This window comes from Myotis yumanensis, unplaced genomic scaffold, assembly GCF_028538775.1.
Source record: "Myotis yumanensis isolate MYYU_CA2020_CCGP unplaced genomic scaffold, mMyoYum1.0.hap1 SCAF_15, whole genome shotgun sequence".
NCBI lineage: Eukaryota > Metazoa > Chordata > Mammalia > Chiroptera > Vespertilionidae > Myotis > Myotis yumanensis.
In genome coordinates this window covers 45,484,082-45,510,988 of record NW_027223766.1, presented here as the reverse complement: position 1 = coordinate 45,510,988, position 26,907 = coordinate 45,484,082, and the positions used below count along the sequence as shown (strand labels likewise).

The following is a 26,907-nucleotide window of genomic DNA, read 5'->3' as shown; positions in this document are numbered from 1 at the left end:
GGCTGGTTTTGTTGATTTTCTGGGCCTGAGCTGAAATATAACCGACCCTCGATGTGATCTCTAGGGAGGAAAGGTCAGGGGTCCAAACCGCAGGACCAGCGATCTGCCAGGGGCGGAAAGGCCACCCTGGGGGTGAGGTCCCACCTTACAATTGCTGGGCACCCGGGGCTCTCCACCCTGGTGACCTTCTCCACCTGGTCCTTCTAACTGCCCACCACATACCCATTTTCCCTTTCTGTCTCCGAACCTCCCCTGCATGTGGGGGTCTTTGACTCTCTCCTGTATGCAGGGTTTCCATAATATGCATGCAGTGTAATTTGGTTATTCTCTCTTACTAATCTGTCTCATGTCTATTTGATTATTAGACCGGCAGAAAGAACCTTGAGGGTGGAGGGAAGTTAATTCCTCCCCGACCATGGCCATCAACGAGCCAAAGAGAGAGGCTTCGGAAGAAACCAACCCTGCCAGCAACTCGATCTTGGGACTTCCAGCCTCCAGAACTGTGAGTAAATGAACTTGTGTTGTTTAAGCCACCCAGTCTGTGGTACTTGGTTATGGCGGTTCTAGCCAACTACTACAAAGGAGTATTCCATTTGCTTTACAGTAAGTCAAGAAAAGAACTTATTTCGGAAAATAACTTTCGTTTGAAAACATGAATCGGAAAGGACCCATCTTAGGGCCCCCTGTTCGGAGTCCATCCTCTGTTCTGAGGAGAGGAACCTGGCAGACGCAGCAGAAGGAGGCGAGATCCCTGCTTCCACAGGAGCCACAGGGCAGGTCCTGGCTAGGGCCAAGGTCACCCCTGCCAGGATTTCAGTAGGCACTTAAGAAAGAGATGGGGGGAGGGAGGGAGGGAGGAGAGAGAGAGGCGGAGAGGGGGGAGGGAATTCAAGAGACAGATTTTGAGCATATAACGTAAAAGAGAAAGTATTTTCTTTTACTAACAGATGTGATTAGAACATCCCCATGATATTCCTAAAGTCACCATGAATATATATATATATATTTTTTACCCAGAATCATTTCAGCGACTTTAACAGGAGATATTTTGCTGGGTTTCTGGAAGTTTGCAGGTTTCCTCAGCCATTCTTGTTACAACACGTGGAGTGGCTGACTCTCAACGGGTTGTTTTATTAAAGGATTCACAGGGCTACCTATTATTAATGTGCATTATTTTTCTCAATGCTTCAGACACTTGGGCATTTATTTTACTGTTGCCATAGAAACCCAGGTCTGTAATAAGCAGCTCTTTTAATTCCTACAATTAGGCTTATATAAAAGAATATTTTAATGACGTGAAGTATTTGGAGAGCCCAGCCAGAGGACTGTTGAAAGAAGAACCTTGTTCTCCAGACAGTTACAAAATTAGCTTATCCTTTGTTAAAACTGCCTTCTTTGACAACTGCCAAGGGTCTATTAGTCAGGCCTTCCTAATGATCTGTGGTTTTCCATAAAGACTGGAGGTTTGCTTATTTCTTAGAAACTGCAATTCCACCCCCACCCCCACCCCCTTTCTTACTCCCAGGCTGCTCTCCTGGTTAGAGGGAGAGGCCACCTCCCCTTTTTGCTGTAAATCAGAAAAGGTCTATGTTTACCTTTAAATTTCACAGACAATAAAGGCCTTTTCTGAAAAATCAGTGAATAAGCCCTGGCCAGGTAGTTCAGCTGGTTAGACTGTTTTCCCCATACACCAAGGTTGTGGGTTCGATCCCCTGTCAAGGCACGTAGAATTGACCAATGAATGCATAAAGAAGTAGAAAACAAATTGATCTCTCTCTCTTCTCAATAAATTTTAAAAAGTCAGTTAATAGAAAACAACTATCTATGTCTTTCTTTATTATGGGATATTTGGAAGCCATAAATCTTGTCTTTCTTATATTCATTGCCTATAGAAATATTTTGGAGAAATATTTACTAGTTAATTTTAGTGATAGGTTACCCCTGCACATAGCACAAAAATCAAGAGGCAGACAGTGAAATATTAGTCTCTCTTCTGGGTATGCCCAGGGTGGCAGCCATTGTTAAGTTTCCTTTGTATTCTTCCAAAGCTATTCCCCATGATCAAATGCACAGCGCACACAGATACGATGTCAGCGTGATATGTCTACTGAACTGCACCTTGCTATTTTCAATTATTGCTGAAAATTTTGGATGCTATTCTACTTCATTAATAAAGAGATGCTTTCTTTTTGTTTTAATATTTTTTAAAATATATTTTATTGACTTTTTTACAGAGAGGAAGGGAGAGGGATAGAGAGTTAGAAACATCGATGAGAGAGAAACATCGATCAGCTGCCTCCTGCACACCTCCTACTGGGGATATGCCCGCAACCCAGGTACATGCCCTTGACCAGAATCGAACCTGGGACCTTTCAGTCTGCAGGCCGACACTCTATCCACTGAGCCAAACCGGTCAGGGCTGTTTTAATATATTTTTTTATTGATTTCAGAGAGGAAGGGAGAGGGCGATAGAAACATCAATGATGAGAGAGAATCATTGATTGGCTGCCTCCTGCACCTCCCCTACTGGGGATCCAGCCCGCAACCCGGGCGTGCGCCCTTGACTGGAATTGAACCTGGGACCCTTCAGTCTGCAGGCCGACAAAGAGCTGCTTTCTTCATCATAAGGCTTTTCCCTGTCATTATTGAGTGCTACAGGCATCATGTGGGGTCTGGCAACACTGAGGTGAGGACCACGGGGTCCTTGCTCTCAGGAGCCACACTAGTAGGAGAGACAGCCACCTGTGGAAGTGACCACCATCCGGGCACAGCACTGCAGTGAATCAGGTAGAAGGGGAGATGGAAGCACACGGGAGGGAGTCTGGCTTTGCTCAGAAAGGTAACAGAGGGTTCATAGCAGGTACTTGAGCAGCATCTAGAAGAGTCAGCCAGCCCCCTGCCCCTCCCGGCAGAGAGCTGGGCAAGTCCATTTCAGGTAAAGGGAACAGGAAGTGCCAAGTCCTCTACAGTAGAAAATGGCATGGTGTTCTGGGGAACTGAAAGTGGTTTGTTATCTGGCTGGAGAGCTGGGATGTGTGTGTGTGTGTGTGTGTTGTGTGTGTGTGTGTGGTGTGTGTGTGTGTGTATGTGTGTGTGTTGTGTGTGTATCGAGCACACGTGCATTAGAAAAGATCAGTGGCTCTCAAAGTTTTGTGGGGTTTTTTTTTACCACAACCCAGAGTTAAGAAATACATTTTGCATCACCGCAGAGTTTATGCAAAACGGAAACAAAATTTCATGAAACAATACCCTTATTAAATGTACTCTGGTTTCTTTCCTACTGAATTCTATTTTTTAAAAGGCCAGTCATGACTCACTATATTGATTTCACAAACCACTAATAGGCACTATTTACAAGTTGGAAAATTATGGCCTATATACTGTCTATGACTCTGATAGTCTATGAACTAATTGGCCTTTCCCTGATTAACATGAAGGTGACTACTTTTTAGTTTAGACTAGATTGACAAGTGGAGCTTATGTGGATATTTATTCAGCACCTACAATGGCTTACATGCTAGAGGCACAGTGGCAGAGCAAAACAAAACCTGATCTTTACCTTCATAGAACCAAAAATTGGTCTCACAGATGAACTATTTGATGCAATAATTAAAAATGCACATTTTAATATAAACGTAAAATATACCTATAACAAAATTCAAGCTACATGAGTATAACTAATCCCTTCTTTTTTAAAAAAAATGTTCTTTATAGCTTTCAGAGAAAAAGGGAGAGAGAGAGAGAAACATCAATGATGAGAGAGACTCGCTAATCGGCTGCCTCCTGCACACCCCCCACTGGGGATCGAGCCTGAACCCCGTTATGTGCCCTGACCAGGAATCGAACCGTGACCTCCTAGTTCACAGGTCAGTGCTCAACCACTGAGACACGCCGGCTGGGCAGTAAGGAGATATCTTTCTGTGTGCTTACCAGAAGAGGGGATTAAGCCCAGCTGGTGTGGCTCGGTAGTTGAGCATTGACCCATGACCAGGAGGTCACAGTTTGATTCCTGGTCAGGGCACATGCCCGGGTTGTGGGCTCCATCCCTAGCGGCTGAGGGTGCGGGGTGGGGGGTGGGGGGAGGAAGGGTGCAGGAGCAGCTGATCAGTGAGTCTCTCTCATCATTGGTGTTTCTATCTCTCTCTCTCCCTTTCTCTCTGAAAGCAATAAAAATATACTTTAAAAAATATCTTCTTACCTTTCTGTGCATAAAGTTTCTGTATTTATTTCACTAGGATAGAAGGACTGAATTTCAGGTTGGTTGAGTCTCTGACCCTTGGGCAGTGTTTTTAAGGGGAGTTAATTCAGTTTCCCAGAGTCTGATTGCGCCTACTGTGATGGTTCATTTATGTATCAACTTGATTGGATAAGGGATGCCTAGATACTTGGTTTAGAACACACATAATTTCTGGGTGTGTCTGTGAGGGTGTCTCTGGAAGAGATCAGCATTGGAACTAGTAGACTGAGTAAAGAAAAAGGCCCTCTCCCCTGAGGTGGGCGTCTCCAATCAGTTGAGGGCCTGACTAGAATATAGAAGCGGAGGAAGAGTGAATTTGCTCTCTCAACTGTAGCTGAATCCATTCATCTTTTCATGCCCTCGAATATCGAGGATTCTGACTCAGATGGGGACGTACGTCATCGCTATCCACCCCCATTCTCAGGCCTTTGGACGTAGGCAGGTTTACACCAACAGCTTTCCTGGCTCTCCAGCTTGCAGGTTGTGGGACTTCTCGGCCTCCACAGCATGATTGTCCCCAACTGCTCTCCCCTGCGGGGCTGAGGGGACTGGGGGACTCTGGCTGGATGCTGCGGGGACTGGGTGAGGCAGGGCTGCGGGGACTGGGCGCCGCCATCTTTGTGAGGATGTGATAGTCAATTAGCATGTTCCCATTTTATTGGCTGTGGGAACCGCCATTTGTGAGGGCATGATGGTCAATTAGCATATTCCCTCTTTATTAGATAGGATTGGTTCTGTTTCTCTGGAAAACCTTGACTAAATACACCTATCTTAGGAGAGTCGGTCTCATCAAGTTTCTGATCCGGGAAAGTTGAAGTTCTGAGCCTTTGATGCCTCCCCTTGGGAATGCTGCTTGGGGATGACATCGTCCTGAGCAGCCAGCCAGCTAGTCTGTCCATAGCTTAACTGCAACCTCCAGGGGACCGAGGACACTGAACAGTGCTATTCCTGCTGAGATGGCATAACCACTGTGGGCACATTTCCCCAGATGCTTTTTGCCTGATTCCCCCATGGCTGCTGAAGATTACATTAAGCTTCCTGGATTCTTGGATAAATGTTTGCTTCAATTCGGCTGCCCAGGACTGGACTCTGAAACTTAGGAAGGGGGCTGAGGAGGAAACCATGTGACGGAGTTGGATATAATCACACCCTCAGGGAGGTTTGGTTTGAGTCCTTCACCGTTCGCTCAACAGCTATTCCTAGAATTTCTGCCCATTGCACATTCCTGTGTGGGTGGCAATGGGGGCCTCAGAGTGGAACACGGTAGAGTGGGAACAGCTTCAGGCATGTTCTCTGGAGAAACAGGGCGTCTTACAGCCATCGTGTTTACCCAGGGGTTAGGCACATGCAGAAGATCAAATTAACTTACCCTATTTAGTTGGAAAGAAATGTGGAGACAATGAAAAGAGGATTTAGTGACTCCTACTGTTGCTAAATTGTGCTCAGGCAAACGTGTCTGATGTTACTTATGAGGGGTTTTATATTTCCAGTATATGGGTTCCTGATCTATTTATAAAATGTTTCTGAGCTTGTTCCGCATTCTTCTGGAACTTCCTGATAAAAATATCCTTTGCTCTCTGTTGTTTCTCCAAAGGGGATGGAAGTTACTTTCTTCCTCCTTTATTCATTTTCTATTCAGGCCAAGGCAAAGTACTGGTACATGTGCAGCAAATACCTCAAGAGCAAATTCAGCCTCACCTACTTTTTTTCCCTCTTCACAACTGGCACATAGGCGTGCGATTTAGAACAGTTAATTTTTATTGAGCACCTACTACACAGACATAAGCCCTGCATCCTACTTACTTATCATCCGGTAGGAAGAGATGGCCAAGGACACGAACAACTAAAATGAGAAGCAGGATCTATGAAGTGCCACAGGAGCCACAGGCAATTGTTTAGGGTTCTGTGAACGACCCTAATTTTTATAGAAGGAAATGAAACTGGACCTGGAGTAACTGTTAGGATTTCAGCGTTTATCTCACAGTACTGAGCACCCGTAATGCTAGATGCTGGGATGCAAAGTCTCTGCACAGCCAAGGACTGTTGCTAGGTTCTGGATATCCCCCGACTATGTTTTAAAATTCTTTACCTTGCCCACAACTCTGCAAGTAGTTCTTCTCTGACTCCAGCTAATAACAGATAGAGACCAGTTATAAGACTGTTGTCGAAGCAAGAGGCAGTGAGGACCTGAGTCAGGAGGAGACACAAACCAGAAAGATGTGGATAGATGCATGATAAATGAACCCTACAGAGTTTAGTAACTGGTCCCATGCATGCTCTCTAAGAGCAGGAACTGTATCTCATTCACCCTTTAACCCCAATGCCTAGCTCTTAGTAGGTGCTGAATGAAGATTGGTGAAATGATTGATTAGGAGGGTCAAAGATATTCCAAAATTTAAGCCTGGCTGATTCCCCTTAAAGAAAGAAGGGGAAGTCAGGTTAATTTGCAAGTTATAGTTAAAATAACAATAAGAATGACAGAGAGACCTGGCCAGTATTGCTCAGTGATTTGAACATCGGCCCCTGCAACACTGAAGAGTTGCAGGTTTGATTCCCGGTCAAGGGCATGTACCTGGGTTGCAGGTTTGATCCCTGGGTACAGGAAGCAATTGATTGATGTGTCTCTCTCACATCGATGCTTCTTTCTCACTCTCTCCCCTTTCCTCCCTCCCTTCTGCTCTCTCTGAAAAGCAATGGAAAAAAATATCCTCAGGTGAGGATTAATAACAACAAAAAGACAAAGAATGGTACTGTAGAAATACCACAATTTTTAGGGTCAGATGTATCTAAAGTCCAACTTCTAACCCAACCTTGGGCGAATGAGCTGACATCTCTCTTTGAAGTCAGATGGCTTATCTATAGAATGTGCTGCCACGAGGAACACTTGAGATTATACGTGCCTGAGAGAGCGAGATCCTCATCAAGCGAGGCATCTTGAGACGTGACACAGAGACCAAAAGACATCAGAGACCATTCGCGGGGGTTTCCTTTGAAGTATATTTCTTATCACCATGAAACAAGCCATCGGTTTCCTGTGTCTATTACTCTCCTTCCTAGAGTCCCACTGCAGGCTTTTAAACCTACCACTGTGGAATCCTAGGCAGTTACAACTGTGCCAGCGTTACTCCATAGATAGTATTGTAGCTTTTAGAACTCTGGGCTCCTTAGGGCGGACTGATGATACGAGCCCTCCTCCTTCACAGTTCTTTTATTTTAAGCACTGAGTTAAGATCGTTAGGAATACATTAACCCCACAGCAGAGAAGGAATTCAGACTCAAACCCTCCTTTCACCTTTGGTGCCCATTGTAGCCTCTTCTCCCCTAGTCTGCTCTAACTGCGCTTAGGCCATCCTATCGGTCTCCAAGGTTATAATTTCCCCACCCCAATTGCACAGCTGGCTTCATATTTCAATCTGTTAAGAGGAACCAAAATAGTTGTCTCCCACATGCTGTATGGGATGTGCTGGGCTAACTGTGAATGCTTCCCCAGGAGGCAATGCAGTATGGGAGCTGGGCAAGAGGAAGAAGGTCCCTTTCAAGGTATCAATAATTCAAATAATGACCTCTGTAACCTGCTACCCAGAATTAACCTTCCCTGCTACGCATGTGAGCTGACTTCCCTATTGCTTCGGTTGTCACTCCTTTCTCTTTCAAAACATCTCTGTAAGACTTGTCTTTCAAAGAAGCTTTATATTATCAGGCTTTATTTTAGTGCTCCAGGCCGGGGGTGTCCAAGAACCCTTGTTCTTCATGCAGTCTACTCTGGCCGAACATTCACAACTGCACACACATGCCATTTCTATCACGTTGCCAAGGCATGTGAGTGACTTCAGATTGAGAAAGCATGCTTGAAAGATACAAATATTGCATATTTTAAATATGCATCAACATTTTGGAATAGTAAGACTCCTTGAAGTGCTTAAAACCCAGTATTGGGGGTGGGGGGAGGGGAGGAATGCATAGAGTTTTCATTTGGAAAATAGAACTCATTCTTTCCTACCATTTCCCTTTTTTTTTTGTTTTTTAAATATATTTTATTGATTTTTTACAGAGAGGAGGGGAAAGGGATAGAGAGTTAGAAACATCGATGAGAGAGAGACATCGATCAGCTGCCTCCTGCACGCCCCCGCTCCCTCCTGGGGATGTGCACGCAACCAAGGTACATGCCCTTGACCGGAATCGAACCTGGGACCCTTGAGTCCGCAGGCCAATGCTCTATCCGCTGAGCCAAACCGGTTAGGGCAACCATTTCCCTTTTTTCTGGATTTCTTAGTCTAATAGTGCCTTATACAAAAATGCTCCTGTTACCTCAGGGAAACACTTGCATTCTAATCAAGTAATTTCAGGGCTTCTCAAAGGTGGCAAGAAATTCCAGGCTGCCTCCATTATTTTTGAGGTTTCCAGAATATATTAAACATTTTTTTAAAAAAATATTTTATTGATTTTTTACAGAGAGGAAGGGAGAGAGATAGAGAGTTGGAAACATCGATGAGAGAGAAACATCGGTCAGCTGCCTCCTGCACATCTCCTACTGGGGATGTGCCCACAACCCAGGTACATGCCCGTGACCGGAATCGAACCTGGGACTCTTCAGTCCACAGGCGGACGCTCTATCCACTGAGCCAAACCAGTTTCAGCATATTAAACATTTTTTAACCCTAAAACGAGATTTAAAAAATTGTTGTGTTTTGAAAGTTTTCATTTCAACAAGAAAATTACAACACAAAATAGTTATGCTAGTTAGAAGATAATTAAAGGATTTCATTTTAAAGTCCAGAGTATACTAAAGGTGGTGTTGTTTAGCCATGGAACTTAATTTTAAATTTGGATAGGGATGCTTTCTTTCAATCCTATCGGAATCTCCTTGTGTTGCCTCCTTTGGAGGTAATGTCAAAAGCCTTCATAAATTCAAAGCCCTGACTCTCTCACTTCCCCCTCTCCCTCACCATAGGGCAGGAATATTTAGTTAATAATTGAGAGGGACATTGAAATTTAGTAATACATAATGAGTTAAAGATAATCACCATCGGGTCTTAGCCACCCCTGCTGTGTAAAGAAGAACTTTGAATAATCCTTGCTTGAGTTAAGTGCAACAAAGGGCAGATTCTAAGGCCAGTTTCTCCAACAGCTAACGCCAAGGTTTCCCTAAGCTATTTCCATAGGTGTCGGTTTGACCTGTCTTTTTCTCAATCACAAGCTCCTTATAAAGGAACTAAATTTATCTTGAGCTATTACTAAAAATGCTAACTAATATTTTTGGGTAACTCCCATTTAAACCGTTTATTTTCCGATGTAAGTAGGAAAACAATTTTCTATTTATGTCATGGGACACATATGTATGCATAGAGATGTATAGATGTAGAAATGTCCTGAGCTCCATGTCACTGTTGGCCACCACATCACACATACATATGCACTCCTACATAAGTAAATGACATTCATTCAAAGGATTGCCTTTGACTTGGACACACCATCTCAATTTTAGTAGCACAAAAGATGCTCAGCCATCTGCCTGTAATTTGTAGCTGAAACCACCCTTTTGTGTAGACGAGTTGGCTGTTCCATGGTGTCGATGAAACCAGAGATAGTTGGACTTAGATCATCATTCATCTTGCTTTGGGAACTGCGGGGTCAGTGGGTCATGGGAGGAAGAGGGTGGATGGTGCAGCAGAGACAGAAAAAGATGTAGGGACTGGGGTCTTCCTAGAAGGCTGAGGAACCTCCCTATCACCTCACCTGCCCCAGGCCAGCCTGCGGGGAAAGTGGATCAGTGAAGGAAGGTTGGGCAGCCTGGGTCCGAAGTTGAGCTTCTCCTTTTTATAAAGGAGAGAGAGCCAAGTGGAGATGTAATTTCAGCAGAGATCGAAAAAGAGGGCAGAGAAAGGAGTGTTTAGAGAATAAAAGGAATTGACAACTTTATTCCTTACTAAACACAGAAAAACAATTTTGAATGTCAACCGTCACTTTAATATATTTTAAAACTTATTAAACAACTAATATTTATTAACATTTCTTTTTAAAGTTATACATTTTAGCTCTAGCTGGTTTGGCTCAGTGAATAGAGTGTCGGCCTGCAGACTGAAGGGTCCCGGGTTCAATTCCGGTCAAGTGCACATGCCCGGGTTGTGGACTCGATCCCCAGTGTGGGGTGTGTAGAGGCAGCCAGTCAATGATTCTCTATCATCACTGTTTTGATCTCTCTCACTCTCCCTTCTTCTCTGAAATCAATAAAAAATATATTTAAAAAATAAGTTATAAAAAAAAAAGTTATATATTTTAAATTCATTTTTCTTCTTAACAAAACACAGAATGCCCCTTCCCCTCCAAAAATACTACACTGAATTAATATGCTTGCAAATTCCCCAATACATAGAGCGAAATGCCAAGTGGCCTTCTGTGTTGCTTTTCTGAAAAAGAAAACTGAATTGTCCTTTTAAGAACTACAATTGGTTAAGTTTAATAAACAATGAAAACAAAAATATATCCAAATGAAAAAAAAAAACATTAGATCTTAAAGATTAAACTTTATCTTCTACCTAATAACTTACATACTAGTTTCTCTAGTGGGGGTACTACAATAATTCTGAATAAGTCAAACACAAGTTATAATTCCTTGAAAATTAACTGTTTTTACTAAGACAGTTGCAGAGTCGTTTTTTGTTTGTCTGCTTTTATAACCGGAGACCTAGAGGACAATTTTCAAGGGCTCTTTGGATAAGAGCTCTGATGCAAAACGAGGGTCTCATATGAAAATAAACTTCAAGATCCTTTCTTATTCTAAAATGAAGATTGCTCATAAAAATGAGCAAGTTTTACAGCAATATTTGCAGCTCCCCCCCCCCCCTTATTTCATTTCTCTGTAATGACAAGAAAAGAATATGTTCCTGAGAGAATTTGTGACTGTCCACCCAGACAAAGCCACTCATCAGCTGAAGTTAAGCTGTGACTGTGTGGCAGAGAACAAACTGGCAATGATTTGGCTTTAATTCCTGAACTTGAAATTAAAATGAGAAACAGTTCCTTTCGGGGTCTTTTGAAAGTCCCACTTTATAGAATGTGAAACTTCAGTAGTTGCAAGTGAGGGGTCTTTAGCTGTGCCAGTGGGGCTGGCTCTCTGGGGAGCAGGTGCTGAGGCAGGGAAGCAGTGGGAAAGGTTTCTGGGGGAGGGAAAGCTGTGAGGACAAAGGGGAAGGAAGCAGGTTTGGGCACGGGAGCCATCCAACCCGGGCAGACTTGACAGAAGGCGAACGAAGCACGGCTCGGAGGAAATGTCTAGGCCTGCCCACCGCCTGCCTCAGTCAGGGCTGCGGCTGCCTGGGGAAGCCTGGGACCGTGAGCTCGCGGAGGCCCAGCCAACCACGCTGTTCCTGCTGGGCGGCAGGTGGTTTGGGAGCATCAGAGAGCCTCCAGGTACCCCATGCCAGCCTCGCACTCATCACATTTCTCGGTGAGCCTCCCCTTTCACCCTAGAAACCCTCAAATCTCACGTATTTCCCTGACCTTCAACTTCTCCCTTTCCCCAGGAAAAATCTAGGTTCTTCTCACTCTGTAAAATACCATGGTGTGTTTTTTTTAAAATATATTTTATTGATTTTTTTTTTTTTTTACAGAGAGGAAAGGAGAGGGATAGAGAGTCAGAAACATCGATCAGCTGCCTCCTGCACACCCTCTACTGGGGATGTTCCCGCAACCAAGGTACATGCCCTTGACCGGAATCGAACCTGGGACCCTTCAGTCCGCAGGTCGAAGCTCTATCCACTGAGCCAAACCGGTCAGGGCAAAAATACTATGTTCTTGATTTGTTTAAAACCAAATGGGTACCCATGTCTTTCCTATAGTAATCCTGGAGCCCTATTGAAATGTATCATTTTGAGGGCTGCCCCCTTCCTGTTTTTGTAGGATAGATTCCTAAATATGAGGCTTTTAGGTCAAAAAGTCAGTATATTTTGAATTTGAACATATAGTTCCACATACTATCTCACACCCAAAAGTATGAGAGTGTCTGATTATTCCCACTCTCACCAGCTTGGAAGACACCAATCTTTTCAACCTTTGCCAAGCAGATGAACAAAAATTCAATTCTGTTATTTTTTAATCTGCATTTCCTTGGATACTGCCAAGATTGATCAACTTTTCATGTGTTTATATGGCATCTTTACTTCCTTTGATCCACTGGGTCCTTTGTCTTATCTATAATAATATATGGGTAATATGCTAATTAGACCAGACATCCTTCCAGATGAAGCCGGGGCCGAATGGAAGCCAGCCCGGGTCCCGGGTGCCGGCAGCCAGGGGAAGGAAGGCCTACTCTTGCACGAATTTTGTGCATCGGACCTCTAGTTGATTTATAAAAGCCTTAGCTTAACTTTTTTACGTGTGTATGCTGCAAATATTTTAATTTTTTAAAAAATATTTTTATTGATTTTAGAAAGGAGGGGAGAGGGAGAGAGAGAGAAACATCAATGATGAGAAAGAATCATTGATTGGCTACCTCCTGCATGCCCCACACTGGGGATCGAGCCCGAAACCCGGGCATGAGCCCTGACTAGGAATCGAACCCGGGACCCTTCTGTCTGCAGGCCAATGCTCTATCCACTGAGCCAAACCAGGTAGGGCCAAATATTTTAATTTACTGCTTGTCTTTTGACTGCCTGTGGGTGAGCAAAGACACAGCCCCCCTGTCCCTCAGCTCATATTCTAATGGGGGCATCAGATGAAAGACAGATAATGATAATACAACTTGATCAAGTTTACATGGATAATACATCTCAATAAATGCCAGAGGGGTAACTTCTAATATCTGCAGCAGGCAAAATTTGTTTTCACATTAAAAATACTTTTTAATGGGTAATGAAAACAATGTAACTCCATTGAAGGCCACTGGCATGTTTCTATCTCTCTCTCCCTCTCCCTTCTTCTCTGAAATCAAGATCACTACTTATAGATTTTGCCAGAGCTTGACCACTCTTAACCTCACTCAACTTTCACCACTTCTCACATGCCCCCTTCTCCACCTACCACTCCCAGATTCCATTCTTCTTCAGAGTGTTTCTATTTTCAAAGGAATGGAGTTACAGAGCGTCTGGATAGATCTCCAGTGAGTCCTGAGACTCTCAATATAGACATCCAAGACATCTGAGAAACCTTAGTTTCTTCAAATAGTTGATTATGCAAAACGAAGTTTCAGACTTTAGTATTTAAAAATAGGAGAGCCTCGTTTTCTGTTTAGCATTCAACTCATTTAACACATATTTGAACATTATATCCACATGTTCATGGAACTTACATCCTAACTGGGGGAGAGACATTAGGTTGGTAAAAACATAAGTTTATATGTCAGATGGTGATACACACTGCAAAGAGAAATAGTCAGCGTAAGAGAAGTGTTATGGGTTAAATGTGTCCCCCAAAAGATGTTAGAAGTCCCGTGACTGTCACCTTATTTGAAAATAGGATCTTTGAAGATGATCAAGTCAAGATGAGGTCATTAGGGGTGGGTCCTAATCCAATATGACTGGTGTCTTTATAAAAAAGAGGAAATTTGGACACACACACACACACACATATACACACACACACACAGAACACCATGTGAGGATAAAGGCAGATCTGGGTGATGCCTCTACAAGCCAAGGAACACCAAAAATGGCCAGGAAACTAACCAGAAGCTGTTGAGAGGCATGGAACAGACTCTCCCTCACAGCCTTGAGAGCAAGCCAACTCTTCCAACACCTTCATCTCAGACCTTTCTAGCCTCTAGAACTGTGAGGCAATACATTTCTGTTGTGTAAGCCACCCAGTTTGTGGTACTTTGTTAAGGCAGCCCTAGGAAACAGTACAGAGAGGGAAGGGAAGGTCTTAGACGGGTTAATGAGGGAGTTCACTCATGGACAGAGAACAGAGTCAGCAGAGGAAACAGCAAGTATGCATGGCAAGTGTAAGGATCACCAAGGTCAAGGTTCCAAATACATAGTCAGCAGATGGGGGAACGTGGGAGGAGAGAAAGCCAGATAATGTAGGAACCTACTGGCCATATGTGGACAGTTAGCTTTTTCTCTGGATAAGAAGAGAAGCCACTGGAGGGCTGTGGGCAGAGAAATGACATCACCGTTGTTGTAAGTAGAGTTTTCTGTTAAGCGGAAAACAAGTTCCCAGTTCCTGATTTATGGTTTTGTTCATGCATCCTTATTAGCCAACTCTCAGGGTTGAAGTGACAGAGATCCAATGGAAACTCTCCTAAACAAGGGAGGGAACTTGTTAGCTCACGTAACCCAAATCCTCAAGGTAGTTTAGGCAGAGCAGGGGATCAACCATATCATTAAGAATCTGTCCCTGCCCTGGCCGGTTTGGCTCAGTGGATAGAGCAAAGGGTCCCAGTTCGATTCCAGTCAAGGGCACATGCCTGGGTTGCAGGCTCCATCCCCAGTAGGGGGCGTACAGAAGGCAGCCTATCAATGATCCTCTCTCATCATTGATGTTTCTATTTCTCTCTCCTTCTCCCTTCCTCTCTGAAATCAATAAAAAATAAATAAATGTTTTCTTAAAAAAAAAAAAAAGAATCTGTCCCTTTTTCTGCTTCTTTTAGTTTTGCTTTCCTCTATGTTGACTTTATTTGCAGGTAGGCTTTTATTATTGTGTAGCAAAAGAACCCCTAGTAGCTTTAGGCTTTCATGCTTCTTAGTATTAGAAATCTCAGGAGAGATTCTTTTTCTCCTACCATCCACATAGTTCCTGTAAGTGGTGCTGGTTGGTTTCCTCAGGTCACGTGTCTATACCTACAATAATCAATGGTGATTTCTAGAGATAATTGTCTGATTGACTGGTTTAGATCAGCTGTCCACTTCTGTGGCAAGGGAGCAGACCCAAAGCACATGTTGGATTATGGAGGTGGATGAAGAAAATTTACCAAGAACTACGTGTGTCAGGGCCAACACGTGTACAGCTCTGGAACTCTAATTCATGTTATAGTCTATGTGAATGGGGTTCCTGGAGTTGTGCACCACACGACCCTTGAGAGGCCGTACATGATAGTCATTGGCTCAGTAGCCCAAAGAAGGCAGAAAAAAGTGTACAGGCAGAAACAGTAGGCATCCCCTAGTATCTCTAATTACAAAGCTAGTTTAATCATTTATAACTTTTAGAAAGCACTTATTTTTTAAGATGATTTATGGCAAGGTATTGGCTGAGCTTTTGGCTTCCTGGAATAAAATATAATTCATAAAATATAAATCTATAGTAGATATAGAAATACATTTACTTAGGGAACAATATCTAATATCCATGATTTAGGCATACTCTTAAACTTAAGGCAAGCAAAAGGACTTGTATGCATGCATATTAGCATAACCAATGGACACAGACACTGGGGCAGTGGGGGCTTGCCCTTGGGGGTGGGAATGGCGGGGGTGGGGGGTCAATCGGGGAAAAAGGAGACATATGTAAAACTTGAGACAAAAAAAAAAAAGAACTTCAGGCAAGCACATAATTCACCTATGGTAACAGTAGTATAAGTGAAGTTGCAATTCATAAATGCAATTGTCTTTCTTTCTAAGAACTTCGTGCATTCGTTTAGTTCATGACTATGGATTGGGCCCCTCCTGTTGGCAGGCACTGTGTTAGGAGTTGCATATTGCAAACAAATTTGGTTACTGCCCTCATGAGTACGATGGACATGGGACAATGAACACACAAATAAACATACACTTTATACTGTGATAATTACGAAGAAGGAAAGTAATGGAGTTCTATCAGGGAAAATGGAAAGGAGGTGGGGGGTTAATTTATATTGGAATCAGTGACTTATCTAAGGTTGTGACATTAAGGCAGAAGATTAACCAGATGAAGAGTGGAGAGGGAGGAAAGGGAGGAAGAGTATTCCAGGAGAGGGAATGGTATGTGTAAAGAGTTTTGGGTATCACCAGACATGCCTGGCCTGGCCCAGGAACATGATCCCACTTACCATTCCCATTGTTGCTTTCCACAATATTTCAAACTAACTAAATCACACACATTCCATTTCATCATAATATGGTAGATTGACTGTTTAGCTCTTCCCCCTCTAATTAAAATTTTTATATATTAACATATTAATATATGAAGATCACAAAGTAACCACAAGTGGTCAAAATGTGGGCTTATTAAAGGATGAATGTAATAATTTCATGCTGACAATGTGTTTTCAAGTATTCTGAAGTTGTTTAACATTTCTATTTCTATAACTTTATGGCAGGAAAGGAGAAAGGGACTTAAAAAAAAGCTGGACACTAGATAAGCATGGTACAGCTTCCCATTTACTTGTATCTTCTTCAGTTTCTTTCTCTTTTTAAAAAAATTCTCAGCCAAGGTTATGTTTATTGATTTTAGAGGGCAGAAGGAGGGAAGGAGGGGGAGAGAGAGAGAGAGAGAGAGAGAGAGAGAGAGAGAGAGATGGATGTAAGAGAGAAACACTGATCGGTTGCCTCTCATACGTGCCCCAACCAGTGATGGAACCCAACCTGCAACCTAGGCATATGCGCTGACTGGGAACCTTTTGGTGTGAGGGACAACATTCTACCAACTGAGCCACCTGGCCAGGGCCAGTTTCTTTGTTCAATGTCTTATAGTTTTCTGAGTGCAGGTCTTTTACCTCCTTCAATGAACTTTCTTAATACCCATGCCCAAGGAGATGAGAAGAGATGGTTATTATACACAAGACACACACACACACACACACACACACACACACACGTACAGTCATATAGAGTTATGTAGAGGTGCAACTTGACAGGAAAGGAACAAGGGGCTTAAGCAATCTGATAGTGCTCTCCTTCTTCCTTCCCTTTGACTTCTAGCCGAACCCAACTAGAAGCCAGAAGTCATGAGTACCCACTGATGTGGTCCATATAGACCAATCTCCCAGGAGAGTAGGATGGAGAAGAACAAGAGCTGACCTGAAGGGACAAACAGATATATATTGCCACGGTTCTCTATAGGCTTTCTACCAACCCCCAGGAATTTAGCTAGCCAATATCATGCTGCCTTGACCCATCCAGTTCTTCCTGACCATATTTCATAGAGGCTGGATATGTATTTAAAATACCCAAAGTGCTTATCTGCTGATTCCTAGGGCACTCTGCAAACTAGACAAGTAGTGCCAACTCCTGCTTTTCCAGTTTCAGAGTTCTTTGCTTTCTTTACCTAGCTAGTCAACTCCTGAGAATGTATTGTCCAAGAGACTTCTGTAATCTTGTGTGCTTGGAACAATTCCCTAAATAAATGATGAGATCCTTGAAGAAGGACTTTTTTTTTCATATTGCTATCACTCATCTTGACTTTTAAATATTGCAAACATTTTCAGACATGAAACATAGTATGGAGAATAAGATAATGTATACTTGTATATATCCAGCATCTTGACTTAGAAAATGTTAATCTTTGACATGTTGGTTTCAGAATTTTTAAATAGAATATCACAGATAGTGTTGAAGGTCTCTTTTCACCTCTCATTAACCTATTTTTTCATGCATTAATTCATTAATTTTCATTTAAGAAAGATGTATTGAGCACCTACTTACTACATTATAAAGCCAGGGGGTAATAACAAGTAAGACTGAGACTTGTTTCTTTTCCTTGAGGTACTCCCAATCTAATTGTGTGGGGAGAGATAAGGAAACACCTAGCAACGAGGTAACTGGGAGCGAAAAAAAAGGAGCGTGCATTCCAGACACTGGGATAAAAAACACATGTGTAAAGATGCTCATTAATACAAATTGTATTGAACTGATTTTCGAACAGCTGTAGGTGGCATCCCAATGCAGGTACCAAAACAGGAAAGAAGAGAAGGAACAGGAGGAGATGAGAGAGAGAGAGAGAGAGAGAGAGAGAGAGAGAGAGAGAGAGAGAGAGAGGAAAAAATGACATCATAAGCCCATGGGCTCCTAACCATTTCCTCCTACATCACACACAGTGGGTGAAAGGGTGTTGTTCACAGATATGCTATGCCCTCCCTGGGCACTTGAACTAGGGGCTATGGCTTAGATAAGGTATTTGCAGCTTCTGGAACAATACTACAACTCCACCTCTTTCTCTTCCATGCATTATCATAGGGATAACCTGGAATCATCTCTGATCTATATATATAAAAGCCTAAGTGACTGGCTGACTGGCTGATAGCTATGACACGCACTGACCACCAGGGGGCAGATGCTCAATGCAGGAGCTGCCGAGCAACAGCAACTTTGCAGAGTGCCCTCTCGTACCCTGGAACCCCTCAGGGGATGCTGGACTGCCGATTTCGGCCAGATCCCCACAGGCCAGGCCGAGGGACCCCACCTGCTGGAGGGACCCTGCTCACTCCTCAGACACCCTTTGAGCCCTGGCACTGCCCCAGGCCAGCCAGGGAGGGGAGGGACCGCGGGAGGTTGGCTCCAGGGCGTGTCCGGCCCGTCTTGCCCAGTCCCACCAGCCACCTTCTAAGTTATTTACTTTCAATGTGCATGAATCCATGCACCGGGCCTCTAGTATATATATAAAACTATTTTCAAATTTTGGTTCTTTAATTCTGATCCAAAACAATCTATGCAGAGGCAACCCATCATAACCACATGACAACTATGATAGGTCTTGCTGTGTCTTGTGTAGGAGCCACCATCAATCTTCCTTCCTCACACATATGATTTTGTGCCAGTCTATAGAACATTTGGTAGTGATATCCCCGAGAATGGTTGATGGTCTATTTTCAGTAGGTGAGTGAGAACATATGAAGAAAAAAAACTAAAGAAATGATAGCTTCAGCATTGAAAAATTGGCAATATAATATCACAGTGGAAGCAAAAGAGTGAAATGGACAAAGCTGAAATGGCACTAACTATAGAGACCACTTTGCCTCTTCTTGTTTCTCACAGAATTGTATGGTGGGCACCCTTTTAACAAATGAAAAACCTGCCACTTCCTAGGCATTTGACACTGGCCAATTTTATTACAGTTTCTAGTGCCCAGTCCATACAAGCACATAGGCAGTATTAAATGCTCAAAAAAATCAATAGATAACCTTTAGGTCTAAAAATATATAATTGTGTGTATTTAAAAAAAAAAAAATAGTAGCCCTAGCTGGTGTGGCTTAGTTGGTTGGAGCATCATCTTGTACACCAGAAGGTGGTGGGTTCAATTCCTAGTCAGGGCACATACCCAGGTTGCGGATTTGATCCGGTTGGGGCGTGTGCGGGAGGCAACCGATTGATGTTTCTCACAACCATATTTCTCTCGCACATCCATGTTTCTCTCCCTTCTTCTCTCTCTAAAATCAATAAAAAATGTTAAAAAAAATAGTAATTGGGGATAAGTACAGTATATTGAAAAGCATTATGCATTCAAGTTCCTCTTACTCATAATTAACAATAAGTTCTCTCTGTGGAGGCCGTAGGTGGCTGGTCAAAGGCCAGGGGTTGGGGAGTGTTGCCCAATGGTCTCCTTGAAGATACAGCACACAGGACATTCCAGGAAGTGAGAGCGGCATAATCCTACAGTATTTTGTTTGCCCAATGAAAATACCCTAGTGACAAACATGAAGGCTAACTCTTGGATGAATACTGAAAACTTTTCACAAGGATAACTATTCCTTTTGAGCTTTAAGTTCTTCGCATTTTGCTGGTTCTGGTTTGCTCTTCCAATCAGGAAGATTGAAAACCTATAGAGCATCTTGTTGCTAATTAGGAGGTGCCCCTTCTGGCACATGCAACCTTGCAAGTTCATGCCTTTTTGTGAAGGAAAGGCCCCCCTTCCTCAGAGACAGCGCCAAACCAGCCCACACCACTTGTCCCCCTGGCCGGGCACATTTGTGCAGGCATAAACTGTACAACCAGGTGCCTCGTATGTAGTGCCAAAAAATATGGCTTTCAGAACAATACACCAAACACTTTCCAATGTTGGGCACTCGGCCAGGCACTGGCAATAACAAGAGGAGCAATACAGAGTCTACCTTTGGAGTCTGGGAAGAGGGCCATATAAACAGATTATCACCGTAAGACCTAGTAAAGTGATCAAAGAGAAACACACAAATTGCCATAGGATCACAAATGAAGGAATTATTCATTTTTCTTGCATGGGGCTGTGGTCAAGGAAAATTCAGAAAGGAGGAGGCATTTGAATTAGGGTTCACAAGATGCCTAAAAATTAACGAAGTGGGACAGGGCATTAAGACGTTTGGGGGTCAGGACAAGCTCCAGGGCCTCTTCCCATACCCCCAACCATAGGAATGCCTTGGGTTGAAGCTTCACCACTTTGATCTAGTCTTGGGTGCCACCATTTTTACTGGGTTTGTCTTTCTTTGTCTCTTTTTTGCTTTTGAAGTCATCCAGACAGGCTCAGCACTGGGGTTTGTATAAACAGTGTAATAAACAGTGTTCACTTGCCAGGACTGTCCCCCTACATAGCTCTCTTGGGAGTGTGTGGAGGCCGTAGGTGGCTGGTCAAAGGCCAGGGATTAGGGAGTGTTGCCCAATGGTCTCCTTGAAGATACAGCACACAGGACATTCCAGGAAGTGAGAACAGCATAATCCTACAGTATTTTGTTTGCCCAATGAAAATACCCTTAGTGACAAACATGTTTAATTTGCTGTAGGTGTGACTTTTGGTTGTGCAATAGGATTGTGACTCAGAATGTACTTTTTGAGAGACCTACACTGCTTATTTCCCTGGAAGGATCAGTTAGTTTTGCCCAGAAAAGCTGTTCCAAGACCACAGACTACATTCCTAACGCAAGTGAACCTTTTCCCTTGTTGGCATGTGCTACTGGTTGCCAAAAGCAGAGGGGAGCATGCACATAGCATAGCTCCACACAAGCCACCAGTAACTCTCAGAAAAACAACTCTGTGGGTGTCCCTTCAGCAGGAAATCAGAGAGGGAGAATTGTCCATACGCAGGCATCAGACTGATGGTGGGGGTGGGGGTAGGGGTTGGAGGTAATGGCTTTTATTTCTTCCCCTATAAGTAGGTAGGGAGGGTGCTGTAGCTGGTGTCCTCAGAAGCTGTTAATGGAGTTCCAGGAGGACTAGAAGCTTCACTGAGCATTGTTCTGCACAGGAACAACATCAACAAGGAACCAGCTGACTGTGTTTTTACTGATTAGTTCCAAACTAGCTATTCTAGGCCACACACTGGTAAACCAGGTTCTCCTTTGATGACCCCTATGTTGAAATAAAAGGTGGTGGTGAGTTATGCAGCACCAGCCCTCAGAAACTGCCTAAGGGCCCTCATTGCAACAATCTGATAACCACAGAGAGCTCCGAGGAGCAGCTCCCTGCCCTTGTTTGTGAAACACCCCTTCTCAGCTCCCAGGGACTGGGGAATGGAAAACCCTTGCCCACATTAGTACCCAGGAAGAAGTCATCAAGGTGAACGTGAGACAAACACAAGAACACTTTGTAAACATGAAAAGAACATTCATACGAAGTCGGCAAGCACATTGAAACATGTCAGGTCAAAGAAGAAAGACCAAGGGCAGCCACAGAGAGACAAGGGATGCGTCAGCCTGTCTTTAAGGATCCTGCCAAAGGGCAATGACATGTCAATCACTGGGAAAGTATCCTCAGTCGCCCTATAAAGACTTCACATTCCTCAGCTCAGGAATGTGAAAAAGATAGCCTCATTCCACCAGTTGCTTATGCCATAATCTAGGAACCATCACTTACTTCTCTCTTTTTTCATTACCTTCTTCCCACCACACCATCAATCCATCAGCAAGTAAACCTCCAAATTATATATTGACCTATCCTTTTTTTTTTTTTTTTTTTTTTTATCTCTTATGCCACCATCCCAGTCCAAGCCACAATAACTCTTGCCCAGGCAATCTCAATAGCCCACCTGCTGGTTTCTACATACTCTTCTCTGGCTCCCCTCCACCTCTGGTTTCTGTATAGGGGAGGCCTTCCGGAGCATAAATATATGGAAAAAATTATCAAAGAAAAAGTTCTATAGATTTGACAGCATAAAAAACTTAAAAATTTAAATGTAAAAATATTCCTTAGCATCTAAAATAACCACAAAGGATGGTCTGAAATTAAACCTTAACTAAAAGCAGTTATGGTGGGCAGTTACGTCCTAAGCCGATATCTTCACTGATAAGGTCAACCTTTACCTTAACTGAGCCTATCTGTCTTTTTTGCATCTAAGATAACATATCCTTAGGATGTCTGGGTAACTTGTGATTTCCCTTTTTATGGAGCCCCTGAGGCACAGCCAGGTGTGCTGGGCCCAGGACAGATACCACAAATTCCTTCATCATCATGTTAATTGTTCCTGCACCCACCTAAGTATGTGTCCATCATTTTACTTTTTATCCTATCCCAGAGGTTTCCCCGCTCCGCTTAATCCCACCTCCTTAAATCTGTCACCAATGAATTTCATGTAACCCACCTATGTTCCTCCTTTTATTGCAATGTATAAATACAAATGTAACCCTGCCATTCTCTGCAGCACTATCTCAATTCGTTGAGGTTCTGCTTCCCGGCATATGTCGACAGTTTGGCTCAAATAAACTCACAAAAATTCAACAACAAAAAAAATATTCCTTAGCGAGTGAGACAGTTGGGGGGCACAACAACTTTTACTTTTTTATATTATACTAAAGGCCCGGTACACAAAAACTTGTGCACTCGGCAGGGAGGGGGGTATCCCTCAGCCCAGCCTGTGCCCTCTCGCAGTCTGGGACACCTCGGGGGATGACCACCTGCTGGCTTAGGCCTACTCCCTGGGGGATTGGGCCTAAGCTGGCAATCAGACATCCCTCTGGCAGCCCAGCAGCCCTCGGGGGATGTCCACTTGCCAGCGGGGAGCAGGCCTAAGCTGCAGTCAGACATCCTTAGCGCTGCTGAGGAGGCAGGAGAGGTTCCCACCACCACCACTGTGCTGGCAGCTGGCAGCCTGGCTTGTGGCTGAGCAGAGCTCCCCCTGTGGGAGCGCACTGACCACCAGGGGTCAGCTCCTGCATTGAGCGTCTGCCCCCTGGTGGTCAGTGTGTGTCATAGTGACCAGTCATTCCCAGTCGTTCTGCTGTTAGGGTCAGTTTGCATATTACCCTTTTATTATATAGGATAGAGGCCTGGTGCACGGGTGGGGGCCGGCTGTTTTGCCCTGAAGGGTGTCCCGGATCAGGGCGGAGGTCCCGTTGGGGTGCCTGACCAGCCTGGATGAGGGGCTGATGGCTTTTTGTAGCTGGTCACACCCCCTTCTGGGTGGGGGTCCCCACTTTGGTGCCTGGCCAGTCTAGGTGAGGGGCTGAGGGCCGTTTTCAGGCTGGCCAAGCCCCCCCCAGCGACGGAAGCTCCCAGCCTCCCCTTTTTTTCTTTTTTTCTTCTGGGATTTATTTACCTTCTATAATTGAAACTTTGTAGCCTTGAGAGGAGCTGAGAGCTGGCCAGGGTGGGCAGGAGGGAAGCCTCCTGCTCGCTCCAGCTCCGTGGCCACGACCAGCTGAAAGCAGGTATCTGGGGTTTATTTATCTTCTATAATTGAAACTTTGTTGCTTTGAGTGAAGCTCAGAGCCGGCGCGGCATGTGGGAAGCTTGGCTTCCTCCATCATTGGGGCAACCAAGCCTCCTGCTTGCTCCAGCCTCGTGGTTGCCGGCCACCATCTTGGTTGGGTTAATTTGCATATAGTTGCTCTGATTGGCTGGTGGGCGTGGCTTAAGGCGTATCAAAGGTGTGGTCATTTTGCATATTTGCCTTTTATTAGTGTAGATGTTTTTAACATATGTCTTAACATATTTTTTAACAAAGAGGTCTCACTAATAATCAAATAAATAAAAATTAAAAGTGAAATAATCACTTTTTGCCTGTGAAAGTAGCAAGACTTTATAAAAAAATCTATTATTTTTTTATCCACAGTTTGTGGGAGTACATAAGAATTTTGGCAATGTCAGATATTTCAAAAGTTCACAGCTTTTGACTAATGATTTTATTTTTAGGAATTCATCATAGGCAATAATCAGTTATACACAAAGATTCAACTATAATGGTTCATCTAAAAATTATTTATAAAATCAAAAGTTGGAGAAAATATAAGGATGAATAACTGGGCACAGTTAAATTTATGGTGTCATATCTGTCAATAAAATGAATTATAATATCATAAAATGATATTATGAAGGCTCAATGTAAGAAAAATATTTTTTCCATAATTTTATAAATTTAATATAATTTCAATGAAAATAGTCAGAAAATTTTTAATAGAAAAAGTGATCCTACAGTCACATAGAAAAATAAACAAGAATGGCCAGGAAAATTCTGGGAGGGAAAAGAACAACTAGAAAGGCCTAGTACTACCAGATATATGTATGAAAATATATTTTAAACCATAATACTTAAAAGCATGTAGCACTAGAACATTGAGAGACAGAACGGTATAGAACGAAATACATACATGAATTTATCGGATGAAAAAGGAAGAATCTCAAATCAAAAGGGAAAAGGTAGACTAATGAATAAAGTATGTTAAGACAAGTAGGTAGATATAAAGAAAAGAGTTGGATCCATGCCTTTGTTGTAACATTTATCCCCTCAAAAAAAAAAGAAAGAAAGAAAGTAAAAATTGAAACTATAGAAGTACTATAGAGGAAAACAGGACTAGAAGAAAACCAAAATTTAAAAAAAATTTTTAAATGAGATTGGCTTTCTAATGATGACTCAAATTCCAGGAAGCTTTAAGTGTAAGTATTGATGTTTGACTATATAAACATATATTACAAAATTTCTTCATGGCAAGATTCCACAAGAAAAGTCAAAGCAAAAACAGACTGGGGAAAAACTTTTAACCTATAACACAAAGGTCTAATCTCCCTCTAGAAACCAATATGGAAGACCTGTAACCTATAGAAAAATAGGCAAAGCTGATGAAATGACATTTTATAGGAAAGTACATAGATGATTCTAAAACTATGAAAAGATGCACATCTTCACTCTTAATAAGAGAAATACAAATTAAAACTACAATGGAAATACAATTTTTATTTATCCAATTAGCAAAACTTGGTAACACATCCTTTTGGCAAGACTGTGCAGAACTAAGTTCTCTCAAAATAACAAGTAGGAGTGCGAAGTACCACAAACAATATGAAGAGAACTTAGTGGCATTTATCAAAATTATAATTTTATATGCCCTATGACCTAGAAATTCTACTTCTGGGAATTTATGCATTTGCATGCAAAAATGATGCACAAAGCTGATAACTGAAGCACTGGTTATCAGAGCAAATGACTGAATGAAACCCAATGTCTACCAATAGAAGACTGGTTAAATTAATTAGTAAAAAAAAACAACAAAAAAACGACTGGTGAGCCAGGCGGGTGTGGCTCAGTGGTTGAGTGTCAACCCATGAACCAAGAGGTCACTGGTTCAAATCCTGGTTAGCTGGGTTGTTGGCTCAATCCTCAGTAGGGGCATACAGGAGGCAGCCAATCCATGTTGATGTTTCTCTCTCATGGATGTTTCTATTTCTCTCTCCCTCTCCCTTCCTCTCTCTAAAATCAATAAAAACAGCCCTAACCAGTTTTGGTTTGGCTCAGTGGATAGAGCATCGGCCTGTGGACTGAAGGGTCCCAGGTTCGATTCCAGTCAAGGGCATGTACCTTGGTTGCGGGCACATCCCCAGTAGGGGGTGTGCAGGAGGCAGCTGATCGATGTTTCTCTCTCCCTTCCTCTCTGTAAAAAATCAATAAAATATATTTAAAAAATATATATATATATATATTTTACTGATTTTTTTACAGAGAGGAAGGGAGAGAGATAGAGAGTTAGAAACATCGATGAGAGAGGAACATCGACCAGCTGCCTCCTGCACATCTCCCACTGGGGATGTGCCCGCAACCCAGGTACATGCCCTTGACCGGAATCGAACCTGGGACCTTTCAGTCCGCAGGCCGACGCTCTATCCACTGAGCCAAACCGGTTTCGGCCAGTAAAATATATTTTAAAATAAAAAATAAAATCAATAAAAACATATTTTAAAAAATAATATATGTCTAAAAAATAGAAAGAATGGTGAAACTCACTATGAATTTATATGGAAATATTTATAAGGGAAATTATCAGGAAGGAAAACCAAAGTGCACGATAATGTGAACAATATACTATCTTTTTAAAAAAATATATTTTATTAACTTTTTTTTTTTTACAGAGAGGAAGGGAGAGGGATAGAGAATTAGAAACATCGATAAGAGAGAAACATCGATCAGCTGCCTCCTGCACACCCCCTACTGGCGATGTGCCCGCAACCCAGGTACATGCCCTTGACCAGAATCGAACTGGGACCCTTCAGACTGTAGGCCAACACTCTATCCACTGAGCCAAACTGGTTAGAATATACTATCTTCTATGTAAAAAGGTGAGGGAGAGAATAGAATCTATATTTATATTTGCATACATACATGCATAAATAAAGAAAAGGACACTGTATTAGTTACTTATGGCCAAATCACAAATTATCCCAAACCTTAATGGATTAACGCCACCAATACTTAATATCTCATACAGGTTTTGAGGGTCAGGAATCTGAAAGTGGTTTGCTGGGTGGCTCTGGCTAAGGGTCCCTCATGAAGTTGCTGTGAAGTTATTAGCTGGGGCTGCAGTCATCCTAAGGGGCTTGAACATCCACTTCTCAGCTCACCCACATAACTAGTGGCAGGAGGCTTCAGTTCCT

General features: G+C 42.9%; 1 protein-coding gene across 1 annotated transcript in view; it reads left to right on the top strand.

Moving 5' to 3' along the window:
• Positions 1–397: 397 nt before the first annotated feature.
• The window catches only part of NDUFAF6 (NADH:ubiquinone oxidoreductase complex assembly factor 6), a 57,143-nt gene continuing 30,633 nt past the window's right edge, over positions 398–26,907 (top strand). Inside the window, exon 1 of the mRNA XM_070392218.1 lies at positions 398–502. The gene's annotated coding sequence lies outside the window, so the exon portion shown is untranslated. The remainder of the gene's footprint in view (positions 503–26,907) is intronic.